Genomic DNA, 14,389 nt, shown 5'->3' with positions numbered 1-14,389 from the left:
TTACAATTTTAATTAAAATGTTGCCATTTCGACAGCAATACTTTTAAACTTCAAAAATATATTTTAGTACTGAAATGAATTCATATTAAGAATTTCACTCTGCATTACTAACAGAAATAATGAAACATGGCAACCATTTCATTTCTGCACTCATTTCTAGAGTGGATATGTTACGTAGTACATGTGTGCCAGTGGTAGTATAGACATCTATTTCTTATGGTAATAACAATGTTATCATACCTAATTACTAAGTTCATTCTTAAATGATACCAGTAGGAACCTAAACCTTTCAAAATCAAACTCAACTATTTCAATTTCATTATATGACTTCATTTTAAAAAGTCCCTTTTGTAATATTATTTGTTTGAAATGCCCTGACTGTCAAAAAAGAACTGATGAGTAACTTATTATGTCACTTTAAATTGAGGAAGAGATCAAGGACTCCAAAAAAAAAAAAAAGAAAAACTTATTTGGTGCGGTTACATATCTAGATGAGGATCAGTAACAGAACCAAATTTATCAGTTCCAAACATTGGCTTCTTGGTTTGTACTGAAACCAGTCACGTCAGTGTACAAGTCTGGTACAACTAAAACTTTCATACTTTCTAACATGTAGGCAAATATAAATTTATTACTACACTGTACTATTTTATTTGTTAAGCTCATAAAACAAGGGCGCTGGTGAGAAATATATTTACTAAGTCAGTTCTCTTTTTCTGGTCTCTTTTGTGCTTTTCATTAAGGAACCCTGTGACCATTTAAGTTCATATTCTGTTTTTTTTTTTCTTCAGGCTGTTTGCTTGCTAGTTTATAAGAACAAGGTGCAATAGTTTTACATGGTCATGAAAAATGAGCGGATCTGGAAAAGAATGTGGCATGATGCAAGACAGCTGTACCCAATTAATATTCCTCTTCTAAGAAGCAGGGATTGCCTAACTTCTATTGTGCAACACTACAGTATTTCTGAGGACCATGTTTTGGCAAAAGGAATGAGGCAATTATCAGGTGGTATATGCAAACACAGATTATTAACTTAACTTTCATCATAACTGCATCAAATTTGATATGCTACTGATTTTCATGTACTGGTAGCATACACTGAGGATATGAGAGCCATCTGCAAATGAAGCATATTTTTTTTACCAGCAGGCAATCAGCTTTTAGCAATTTCTCAGTATTATGAAGTGTTGTTATTAAGAAAAGAACATTTTTTTCTACTTTCAGTATAGCAATAACATGCTGTAACTCTCGCAAGAAGGGAGCTGGAACATATCAGAATAGGCACATACTAGATTAACATAATATGACCACCCAGTTATAAAAGATAGATGCATTTTTATTTCTCTTTTTGCTTCCAAGATCAAGACCTATGTAATAAATCTGACATTGTACATAGCTCGCCCTAAAAAAGAGAATATGTTTATGCCACATAGCCCAGAATGGTCAGCTTTCAATTAAAGAAAAGTGCAACTTTTACTACTGAAGTATTCTAACTTTTGGACAAATGTTGCTGCACAGCATTCTATGCATCATACCTGACTATTCAGAAGATGCAAGTTTTTTCTCCAGATATCAAGGTTTAGAAACAGTTTACCCGAAGGACATAGCATCTATCCCCAGGATAGTCAGGTGTCACTGAACCATTGAACAATTCACTTAGGTTAATATACAAGCACAATCAGTTCTAAATCTAAAGGTTATTATTATTATTTGTATTTTTTATGTTGTATTTATTTATTTTTTTGTTTATTTTATGTTTTATGATGTGCAGATAAGCTAACAAAAAAAATCATTGAGGGTCAAATGATTTCCGAAACAGGCTGTAACAATGCATACTGACTGAAAAAGTATAGACTGTAAAACTGTGCTCTCACTTTTCTTGTCCAGACCAGATCATGGTCAAATGTGACCCCTAGGCAGGGCAATGGTCTACAGTTCATCCCACAACCATTCCATTGTCTCTTTACTTGTGTCTCTCTTCCGCAGTTACCATAAACACTGTTCAGAACGATCAGTGTGAGACTGGTTTCTTCTTTGCTTATGAAATGATGATAGCAATGTAAATGTAATTTAAAACTTTTTAATATATTTATCCATTGTTGAGGAGGTTAGTCCCCTAGTAGTCTATTTTCTTTTTTTTTCAATATTTTTTATTTTCATTTTGCATTTATAAAAGACACACACATTTTCATATTTACAACATGACCATAAGAGAAAGTTATACATTGTAGTTAATACAGAAACACGAATGTCATATAACAAACCTATTTACACTATATACATAGATGTTTTCTCAAACAAGTTTAAACAATATAAAGACAACGCATGCATTAATGTTTGCAATACCATATTTTGTCATGAGTTTGTGGGTATATTACTAGGTTCCCTTATAACACGTTACTCTATAGTGTGCATGATGTTTTATGCTAGTATGATATTAAAGGTTTGTTCCCAAGTTGCTCGAGTTTTGCTGTTTTTTCTTTTATCCATTACTATTTTGTGAGTTAATAGGTGTTTAATAGCCACTTTCTTAAAACCCTCAAAAGAGATGTTTATAAAGTCTATCCATTTGAGGGCTATATATAGTTTCATTAATGAGAATATGGTTATAAGTGAGTTTGCTTGTTTTACTGAGAAGTTAGATGAGCGAATATGTTGTTGTTGTTGTTGTTGTCTTTCGGCTTTTCCCAGTTAGGGTCGCCACAGCGGAACTCCGGTCTGCTAATGATTGGCAGTAGATTTTGACGAATGCCGAGGTGCCAGCTCGATGTTCAATCTTCAACAAAGGCTTGCCCATTTAAGCATGTCTTTTGAACGCCCATCCAACCGTGGGGAGGACATGCAGACTCCACACAGAAGGCACTCCCCACACTCCAGCCGAGAATCGAACGGAAGAACCTCTTGCTGTGAGGTAACAACGCTACTGCTGCACCACTGCGGATGTGTAATATGGTAAATTCTCATGTAAGTGTTGATGATTAATATCCCACTTTTTGTAATTGCAATTTCAGTGAATTCCAGAGTTTATAGATGCATTTGCAAATCCAAACTATATGCATTAAATCTGCTACCTGATCCTTGCAGTGTGGACAGTATGGTGATTGTGTTGCATTGAATTTGTGCAGTAATGCAGGTGTGAAATATGCGTTGTTATTTATCATAAGCTGTAGGTACAATAGCTTTTTAAGGTGTATGCTTTTCAGTGTTAGGTTAATTGCATTTTGTATCTGGTGGTCATCCAAAGATGGTTGTATTTGCCTCCAATAGTTAGAGAAAAGGAGGTCTTTCTGGAATGTGATTTCCCCTGTCATTTTGTATGAGTTTGTTATAGTTTTCTTTGTCATGAGGATAGTCTCCCAGAGCAGAGTGCATTTTTCTATGTCACTATTGGGTATGATAAGGTTTTGGAGTTAAGTGGAATTTTTCTATTACTATGCTATTTTCTATTTTTCTGGGGTGACCTGAGGTGGCATTTATACTGCAAGGGAAAATTTGACCAGGATCTGGGAACTCCCTCCCTCTATTTTTGATAGGTGCCATGAGATCTTTTACATCCATCCAAAGTACCACCAAATCAGGCAGATGGGACCTCTGTTTAACATCTCATCAGAATGACAACACACTCAGGAATGCATCCCCCCGCACCCCCCCCCCCATACTGCACTGCAATGACAACAATGCATCTCATTGGTGTGGGAGGAGAATCTGCAGTCTTCTGCACCAAAGGCAAGTGTGTTGCCTGTTACACCACTAACAATGATTGCCATTTGCTAAACAAAACAAAACAGGTGCACATTATGAACAGTTATAGCATGAGCAGCTGTAAACTTTTCTTCTCTTGAAGTTCACATTCATTGAAAATACACAAAAATGACAGTCATAGAAAATATACTTGAACAGTAGTAGATTGGGTACCTTGGTCCCTGGGTTGTTTTCAAAACATGGTTACCCTGCATACATTTTAGGAACATCCATAGATGCATGCATTCTTTGCTTCATCCTCCTGAGTGTTTTAAATGTATTTCTTGTTTAATACAGCAACATTTGTTGGAGTACATTTTATATTTTGAGTTTTGAACATTGTTTTTCATTAAGCAGTGAAACAAAATACATGAACCCAATAATAAAAAAGGTACCCAGTTCAGAAATCAGAACATTTCAATCAAGACTAATGACTAATTAATTGTAATCCTCAGTCACTTATCAAAGGGTGTGGTAGTTGGTGTAGAGGATTCAGGCTTTTGCCTCCTGTAACCAAGGTACAGAGATTGAGCTTGAGCAAGTGACTTAATTAACTAAACTGCCCTGCCTTAATAATGCACTATACACACTGACACACCCACAGAACCACACCCACACACATATGAGCACACACACATATATAGACAGTTACACATACACATACATATTCTGTTAAGTTACTCACTCAGTTCCCACTCCACTGTCATTCTGGCTGCTGCCTCCTATAAATAATTGCTCTGACCCTAATGCTACAGTTACAAACTGAAAGTTTAGATTCTGACTGTGAAAATTACTCCACTAATTGTATATTCACTGCTTATTCCTGTAATATTGCATTGCACACATGCATCTGGTTGTTTGGAAAGAAGCAATCCCAATATGCACAGAATCAGATTAACACTGGTAGGAAACAAAGCTGTAGGCAACATGCTACCTCCCCTAAAGCAGCATTGGACCCAAGGAAACTGCTTCGATTACCTAGTACTGGATTTGGCCCTGCTGTTACTTTGGAAATATAATAAATTGCTAATTTCAATATGCTTTGCAATATGCCATGGTGGAACATAGCATATGAAAAACTATTATGCACCAGTCACCAAATTTGCTTGACTTGAGCCTTCCACAGAAGTATCCTATTACATAGCCAGAACACAAGAATTCCATTAAAGTTATCCATTTTATAATTTAGTTCTAGAGGAACTATCATCCTTTATTTCTTCTGACAGAACATTCCATTTTGTGTAATCTGCTCCAGAAAGATAGACACTCTTCCTTGTATTCCATCTAAATTGTCAACCTCCAGTTTCATTTATATCCTTCTAGTTCCAGACAATATATTTTTCTGAAAGATAGTTTATTCTCTCATCCCACTCTTCCATTTTACATACTTGCTGGTCTTTATTGTTTACTGTCTCCATCATCTTGGAAAGCATATTCACATTCATTACCCTATTGTTTGCCTTTAGGTGTAGCTCCTATATCTATATATATATATATATATATATATATATATATATATATATATATATATATATATATATATATATATACTAGGTCGCAAATCTCTTAGCTACCTTCAACTGCTATCTATCCCTATAACCAAGCTGTTAATTGCAACTGCATGTACTTGGAAAAGATTTAACTTTGAGCTTTAAGAATGGTCGTGGCTAGACTACTCAAATGGTCTGCTAAAAACCATGGAAACAACCGATCTGTGAACTTTCTATACTTCCAATGGATGCTGTGGACTCATTGCTGTGAAAACAGCTTTAAATGGTTTCTTGCTGCAAGGACGTCAGAAATGTTCAGTTGTTTAGATCTGAAAACTTTGATGCAGCCTTACTCTCCGGAGCTGCTTTAGGTAGGCTCTCATTAGTGACACGAATAAGGCAGTATCAGTTCCCTGCCCTGGTTATTAATGCAACCCACATTCGCCTTTCATGATTTCATTTGAATTGCTGCCTCACTGAACCCACTCTTTATGATAACGAAATAACCACAAAGTCCCACCCCCTCCTTGTGCTTTATGAGTACTGCAGTTTTACTCAGTTTTAAATACTTGCCCTCTCCCACAATTACAAGTGTTCTTGGATTTTTGTCTTCCTTATGTAATGTGCTTGCAGTTCTTTACCAAAGCCCTGACCAATCAGATTGCAAACATTATTTCTCAAAGTGTCTACATCCTCAAACTGCATCTGGTACTGCTCTTTTGTATTAACAGTTTCATCATCAGTAGACAAGGGATATTGATAAATATCCTGCTGGCTTATTGGTATGGAATCCATCTTTGTTGTCAACCATCTGGACTTGTGAAAGGATGAGTGAAATTGACAACTGAGGTATTATTCGACTAAGTTTGTGAGGCACTGCACATTTGCATGCCAGCATGCACACATATATGCACGCAGTTGCACAGACACACACACACACACACACACACACACACACACACACACACACACACACACACACACACACACACACACACACACACACTCTCTGTATCATCACCATCTTTTTTTTTGCATTTCTCTGCAGCTGTTTGCTAATTCACCTTCTCTGCTTGCTTCCACAAACAACTCAATAGTATGGATTTTTAATTTTATTTTTTTGCCTCTAATTGTTACTTTACACATTTTTAGTCTGCCTTTTTCCACATGGCAATATATTACTGATCATTATATCTGTGCATATACTTCTTTCCCAACAATCCTGTATTGCTTTGCTTATTTTTTTTTTCTTCATGCCTTCCTCCTCTGTTAAGAAGGTACATGATCTCAGACTAACAGTTTTTTCTGGACCCTTCTGCTGCCTTCACGGAGAGCTACAGAGTGACATAACAGCTAGCTGCATGAAAATACACATCTTGCCAAAGTACCCTTTCACTGAGAGGTCACACTGAGAAGGAATTCTCCTTATACACAGGTGCACTTACATTGCAGTTGTTACATTAAGGAATTGATGCAAAGCATGTGGGGAGATTGGAGGGTTTGCCTCATGAAAAGGATTATGTGACTTATCCAAATGCAATTTTATAAAGTTTTCCAAGTGGAACAACATTCTCATCAGTGTAATCAACTAATCTAGATCCCTTGGTTTTCCTTGTATGTACATCTCTGAACCCACTTGTTCATACTCTTCCATTTTAATAAGTGTTTTCAAGACAAGCACTGAATAGAGTAGCCTTCAAGTGCTTGATGACCTTATAAACCACTATCTTTTAACATACGTTGGGTGCTGGTTGATGACTAAATGGTGAAAGCAATAAACTGTTCACACAATATGCGCAGCTGGGATGCCTGAGTGATGTGCGACTGAATGCATGGAGTTATCAGCTAAAGGTGAGAGCATCTTCAATGCCTGAGTGATGTGCAACTGAATGCATGGAGTTAGCAGTTAAACATGAGAGCATCTGCAATGCCTGAGTGATGTACAACTGAATGCATGGAGTTATCAGCTAAAGATGAGAGCATCTGCAATATCTGAGTGATGTGCAACTGAATGCATGGAGTTATCAGCTAAATATGAGAGCATCTGCCACCACAGATGGGGATTCTTCAGTCTCATAGAAGGTTGTAGCTGTACACGTTGTAGTACTCAGAACCTAATCCCACATTGTGTTCAGTTTGGCAGAGGTGCTCAGAGTTTGGCATAGCTATGAACCACACAATGGAAGTTAGTGGAGCTTGTATAGATGCAAATGCCTAGAATCACATTTTTCCCCCGAGCACCACTCAGTGAAACCCAATCTCAGGCTTCTTTTCTGTACTTCGGGCAACTCAATTGCACACTAGAGGACTGCAGGCAGCTCAGCTAAGCACTGTCAAGTGTTGCCCCACTTTCTTCACTAATCCTATATAGCTTTAAGTACCCTTGGTAATTCCAGAGCAATAGTTGATCTTTTGCCCTCTCAAAAGCCAGAAATTACCTGGTGCTATGGACAGCCAGATTCCTAACATTTCTCCAGCCAGCCTGATTGACATGGGCAATCAGAGGCAATGCAGCAATTGCCTCATGTATACTGACAAATGCCTGCTCCTAAAGCAAACAAATACAGTATGTGACAGATGTCACTATACCATTAAACTTGAATCAATCTTTTCATAACAATAAATACATCAAAAAGGTTGTCAGCTCACACACCTCTCCTCTTACACAAGATAAAGTCAAGACACATAAACCTATGTATGCAGAGGTACTCAGCAAGAACCTACCAAAAGACCAGAGACCTCCCAAACACAGACAGACCTCACATACTGGTACGCGAACAGAATCCACCATTACACATAACAACATGTATAACAGTGTTTCAGCAATGAAGCCCCTAAGGCAAAACACTTCTAAACCAAATTTCCTACTTACAGGTGACACAATAGTGAGACGCACAGACATTACTCTCAGCAGGCTGGACAAGGAGGTCACAGTCAGCTGCCTGTCAGGTGCCAGAATTGCCAAGTCATGCACGCACTCAAGTCACTCAGCAGTAATTACTGTTATGACTGTCATAGTACATGTTGTAGTGAATGACTTGAGATATACCTCTCCTGACTATATGAATAGAGGGACATGCTAGAGTTCTCAAATTATGTGTGCCAGACAGTTATGGCACTAACCCTAAGCAGCATTCTACATTTGCCTAGGATGATGCCAGAGTAAATGATTTATTTTAATAATTGGATGGCGCAGTGGTGCAGCGGTTAATGCTGTCACCTTACAGCAAGAGGTTCTCCGGTTCGATTCTTGGCTGGGGTGCCTTCTGTGTGGAGTTTGCATGTTCTCCCTGCATTTCCGTGGGTTTCCTCCCACATTCTAAAGACATGCTTCTGGAGGATTTCTCCCCGAGCCTCCGCTGAAAACAGGATCTGTGGAACCTAGTTGAACTTTCCCGGTCAACAAATGTTAAATAAATAAAAAAATTAAAAAAAATTGGCTTAACTTCTGGTGTCACTGCAATGGAATCTAGTATATGTTGGCCTGGGGAGACATGGTCAACAGACCCTGATGCTTCATAGGAGATGGCCTTCACCTGTCTCCTCAAGTTTTTAGAATATTGGCAAAGATGCTTGCCACCCTCATAGAGCTTTTTCTAAGCTATGTCAAAAGAATAACAATACTTGTGATGACCCTGTTCCTCTGGTCCAGTAATAATGGAGCCTTAATCCTCACCACTGGCACCTGTGGGGAATGTTCGCTGAGAGGATAACAGGTACACACACACAGTATCTCCAGATGCAGCTCTCTGCATCAAGCACAATTTATCTTAAGAGCACATGGGGAGCACAGTCAGTCCAGGGCTGGCTCCTCCTCCTTTCTCCAGATCCCCGCTGGCACAGCTATAGACTTCAGATCACAGATGAGTGTCCAAGCCAAGACCTCCAGCACCCTCTCTGCCCAACCAGTGCTTCGTGTCCCTGCCCCAGTAGCTGACACACACACAGACACACACACACACACACACACACACACACACACACACACACACACACACACACACACTGTTGGAGATTTGATTTAAACACACACACACACACACACACACTCCACACATACACACACACACACACACTCACACACACACACACACACACACACACACACACACACACACACACACACACACACACACACACACACACACACACACACACACACACACACACACACACACACACCTGAGGAAGACTGGCACAGGTTTACTAGCTATGACCTATTCTGCCCAGACTATGAGGAAGTTACCACTGCCACCAGACACTCCTGCCAGCTACCTTAAGGCCCTTACAAGGGTACCCAATATACTGAGTAAAATTAATATTAGCACAAATGGTAGTTTGATCAAGAGGAAGGCTATTAAGAGTGGCCCACACAATGCCACCAAATAAATATGCATATACTCTCAAAACTTAAATATCTCTACAAAGGTCAGCCACGATGAAAGGTTTAAATATATTTAATAATAAATAATAAAAGAACAAGACAATACTAAATATCTATTCACAGTAATGTCAGAGTTCAAAATCACAGGAAATATTTAAAATAACACCAAAGGACAGACTCCGACAAATAAAGAAAAACAATATCTAAACTAAGCTTCACTATATTCCTGACTGAGTCTAAGATAATTACTATTCCCCACTTACTTAATAGAGCAAGACAGATGATGTGAATAGCCCTCTTGTTCTCATGGCCAAGACAGAATACAGAATCCTCAGTCTCACTAAGACACTTCTCAAAATAATATCTATAATATTACTTCTGGCATAGCTTGCAGAATGACATCACCTCTGGTCATCTGACTTCTAGTTTCCATGCAAACATCCATTGTGGGAATCTGGCAGGGTTTAGCGCCTACCTATAAAAATACACATACAAGGGCTTTTGCTTTGATCTGTGGCAGGTGCTGGAAGTTATAAAACAATTTCATACCTCCATGCTTCCAGAGTAATAATTAGTTCACCCAAAACAATACAGAAAGCTTGTTAGTACAGATTTTGTGTCTCTGGCTGCATTAAAGCCTGTGAGATGCCATCTTTATGGTCTAGCCCATAATGTGATTTAATTTCAGATATATTTTAAAGTTTGCTGGACTGAGGTTAACCTTCCAGTTTCCTCTGTTAAAACATATGCATTTAAACAATTGCAATAGTGCATCTGCATTTCTGTTCTCTCCAGTAGGGCAAACTGTGGATACATTTCAAACACAAACACTTTACAAATACCTTTTCAACACAAATATCTGTACAAATCAATTTCATATACACATGACATACAGCTCTAAAAAATTTGTAACACAAACATCTTGTATAAATCAGTTGATATTCACAAATGACATATAATTATGTATAAAATTCCAGCTAGCTGTGCTGGCAGTACCTCATATTGTCACACTTCTGACATAGAAAAATACTCTTAATACAAACTCAAGGTCATGCTGCTTAATGCTAGGACCCTAAACAGTAAGCTGCTCTCCCTGGAGACAGTCCTCACATTGGAAGATGCTGATGTTTGTGCAGTCACTGAGACTTGAATCAAGACCATGTACAGTAACACGGTCATGCAGGGATACAATGCCTTCCACATGTTCAGACCCCAAAATGAACATGAAAGATGCAAACGTGGAGGTATATTCATTTTCATTAAATCCAAATGCACCTCACAACTGGTGAAACAGTATGACTCTCTTGAGCTAATCAAAGGCCAAATAAAAGACCCTACAACATCATAGCCAGTTACAGGTCCCCCACCATGAACCAGGAGAAACACTCCGCCCACCTGGACTTGCTTGAATCACTCAGTATACAGCCAAACACCTTGGTCATGAGAGACTTCAACTACACATCCACTGATTGGGTAGCTTACATGAGCACAAACATGACTGCTATGAGGTTCCTGAACTTTATCAACTCAAATGCACTGGAACAGTTAGTCTGCACCCCAACAAGGGGCTCAAATATCCTAGATCTAATACTTACCAACATGGATGGCTACTGCACTATCCCCAATGTGCTGCCCTCTCTAGTTAAGTCAGACCATAAATCTGTCTCGTTTGAAGTAAAGATCAGACCTGATGCCGCCACAGGAGCAAAAAAGATAAAATAATTTTCCAAAGCAAACTATTGCCTCCTAAGTGATGATATAAATGGTTTCAAAGCCCCCATTAACACAGGCTACAATGATTTCTGTGTGGAGAAGTACACAATCACAAGCCACTTAAGCAAATGAATTGACTAGGCAGTACCTGACAGGACTAAAACTGAGTCATCTCACAAAAGCAAGCCACCCTAGTGGAATCCAAGTATAAATAAGTTATATAACAATAGAAAGAAAGTGATATCTAAGAAGAAGAAGGAACATACTCAGCAAATGAAGACTACACTACACAGCCTAAACAAGCAAATCGGAAACCTTGTAAAGTCCTCTTAAGCAAGTTACAAGACTAGACTGGCATCCCTATCTAAAAACAATTATAAGGCATTCTTTAGCTATGTCCAAAACCCCAAAAGGAATACGCTGCTGTGTGCCAAACTAACAGTGGATGGCACCACTCACACTGAACCTAAAGAAATTGACAACCTACTAGCTGACAGATTTAACAACAATTTTACCCTCTGTCCCTACCTGCCATACCCCATAACATTCCTGACACCTGTTCTCTAGCATTTATTTCCAAAGAACAAGTTATTCAAGTGCTCTCCAAGGCCAAAAATGTGGCATGTATGGGTCCAGATAACATCCCCAGTTGCATACTAAACAAGTGAAAACAAGACCTAACAGAGCCACTTAGCTGTCTTTTTAACCACAGCCTGAGTGTTGTTTTTGTGCTGAAAGAGATTAGAACAGTAACAGTAATCCCCTTGCACAACGGGGTCCATAAGCTGACCCTGGGAATTATAGATCCATTAGCCTGACCAGCCTTATCTACAAGGCCTTGGAAAGAATCACTGTGCACCTTATCAACCAGGATATAGACAACCTTCAAACCCTTGACTTAACCCAGTTTGGTTTTGTCAAGAGTACATCTTGCCTATTAAAGCTGGTGAACTTCTTTGAGAAAGCCACCAAAACCCTAGATGAGGGTAAAGTAATGCACACCACTTATCTTGATTTAATCAAGGTGTTTGACACAATTCCTCACTCAGGGATCATTGAGAAACTATTCCAAATGGATACCTACTTATTCATCACTAGATGGGTAGCAAACTGGTTTACTGATAGATTCCCCAACTAAAAAACAGAGTGCATTCTATCTCCACCAGTAGACTAGCTAGCAGTGGTGCACCATAACAATCTGTACTGGGCCCTCTATTGTTGGGAATTTATTTTTCTGAAGTCCAGTCAAAAGTTGGTGGCCTGTGGCTTACTTGGTTTGCAGCTGACCGTAAGCTGGGAGCAATCAGAGAGTCCCCCAATGACATCATCAAATTACAGAAGGGACTGAGACAGACAAATGATTGGTGCCAGGGCAATGGACTGAAACTAAATGCAAAGAAATGCCTCATTGTCCCATTTGGCAGATAAGTCACTCCTGCTAGTTATGATACAGACAGCACCCCTCTAAGCTCAAACACAGCGGTGCAAGACATGGGAATGCAGGATGATAGCAATCTAAACTTCGATCACCATGTGTCCACAGTAATAAAGAAAGCCTTCTACACTGCCCATCTCATAAATAAGGGCATTGCATCCAAGACTGCTGTACTCGGACCTTATCAGGCCACTGATTATGTACAATGCTCCCTTCTGTATGTACCTCACCAGACACCTGCAGCAGCTGGAGAATCCACAGAAGTTTCTAACCAAGATAATTCAAGGACCCCAGGACATGACCTACATGGAAAGAGTGAAATCCCTATCACTGTACTCTGTGTCGTACAGGCTGCTGAAAGGCGACCTGTGCCTGGCATACAGAGCAGTCTCTGACCCTGCCCTAATGGAAATGCTGCACATTCACAAATCAAATGGGACCAGAGTCACTCACTCCAGAGATCTCAACCTGACCTATGACATTAATAGAAGTTGTGTAAGAGACAGATATGTGTCCCAGAAATTGTCACTCCTCTGGAATAAGCTCCCACTTCATATGAAGCAGAGCGCCTCAATGACTGTAATTAAGTGCAACCTTGACATTTGAATGGGAAACCACAAATTCACCCCAGAGATGGCACCTATGGCCCTCATGGACAGGGGCACTCGGTGCTGATCATAGTATTGCTCTGCAAATAATGACAATCTAAATATGGTCAGCTAGGGTACTCTGGGTTTTTACATGGCTAAGCTTGTAAAGGCCCTAGGGTCATTAGACTAGCAACCTCCTGTGACCTATAGACCTATGAACATCCCACAGCCTGAATCACCCCCCACTGAAATCCACAATCTCACTTTTTATTTATGCAATCAATGCACAGTATCTAAGTATTATTCTTCTCAAATTAGAATACTAACAATCACCTGATCACTTAATGTCCCATACCCAAAATTAACAAAAAAAGATCCTGCTCTGTACTCACACTCAATCCAGAGCTTATCTGTAACAATCCCGTGCTGGTTTGTAATGTATTCATCTTTACAGTTAAAAAGAGGTTCGATTGCGAGCTTTAATGAGTCAAAGATACTGTGCATATTTGCACAAGATGTAAAATAATTCCAGCTTTTGTACGACTTTCATTAGGTGCAGTCAGAGCAATAACTTTATTCTACTTAAGTTAATATTTAGTCGTACATTGCTTGCATGATTTTCTTCTAAAAGTTGATTTAAAACCTTTTTGAATTACCGATTTTAATTATCCATTTCGTTTAGAATTCTTTATTCATTTGCAGCTGAATATGGCTTCCTTAAATGAGTGTGCCATTAATGATTTGCAAAAGCATGAGTACGTTGTACAATGGAATAAATGCTATGTATATTAAAAGGTCACTCCGGATAACTCTTGTGATGTGTGTTCCTCATGGCAAAAGTTGGATGATTCGCTTATCGTTATCGGTAGTAAATCTAGACTTTCTGATGATGATTGCGCTTGTGCAATTGGCACGGCTTGGAGAACTGTTGTTACAAATATTAATGACTGGACTGGTGAGATTAATCATGTTAGGCAAGGAGCAAATGGAATGCATTTAGGAAAGAAAGTGTCTATTGTCAATAAAGATCACTCAG

The sequence above is a fragment of the Protopterus annectens genome, chromosome 12.part0, assembly GCF_019279795.1.
Source record: "Protopterus annectens isolate FY-2018-M chromosome 12.part0, PAN1.0, whole genome shotgun sequence".
NCBI lineage: Eukaryota > Metazoa > Chordata > Ceratodontiformes > Protopteridae > Protopterus > Protopterus annectens.
Note: the sequence above shows the minus strand (reverse complement) of the source record.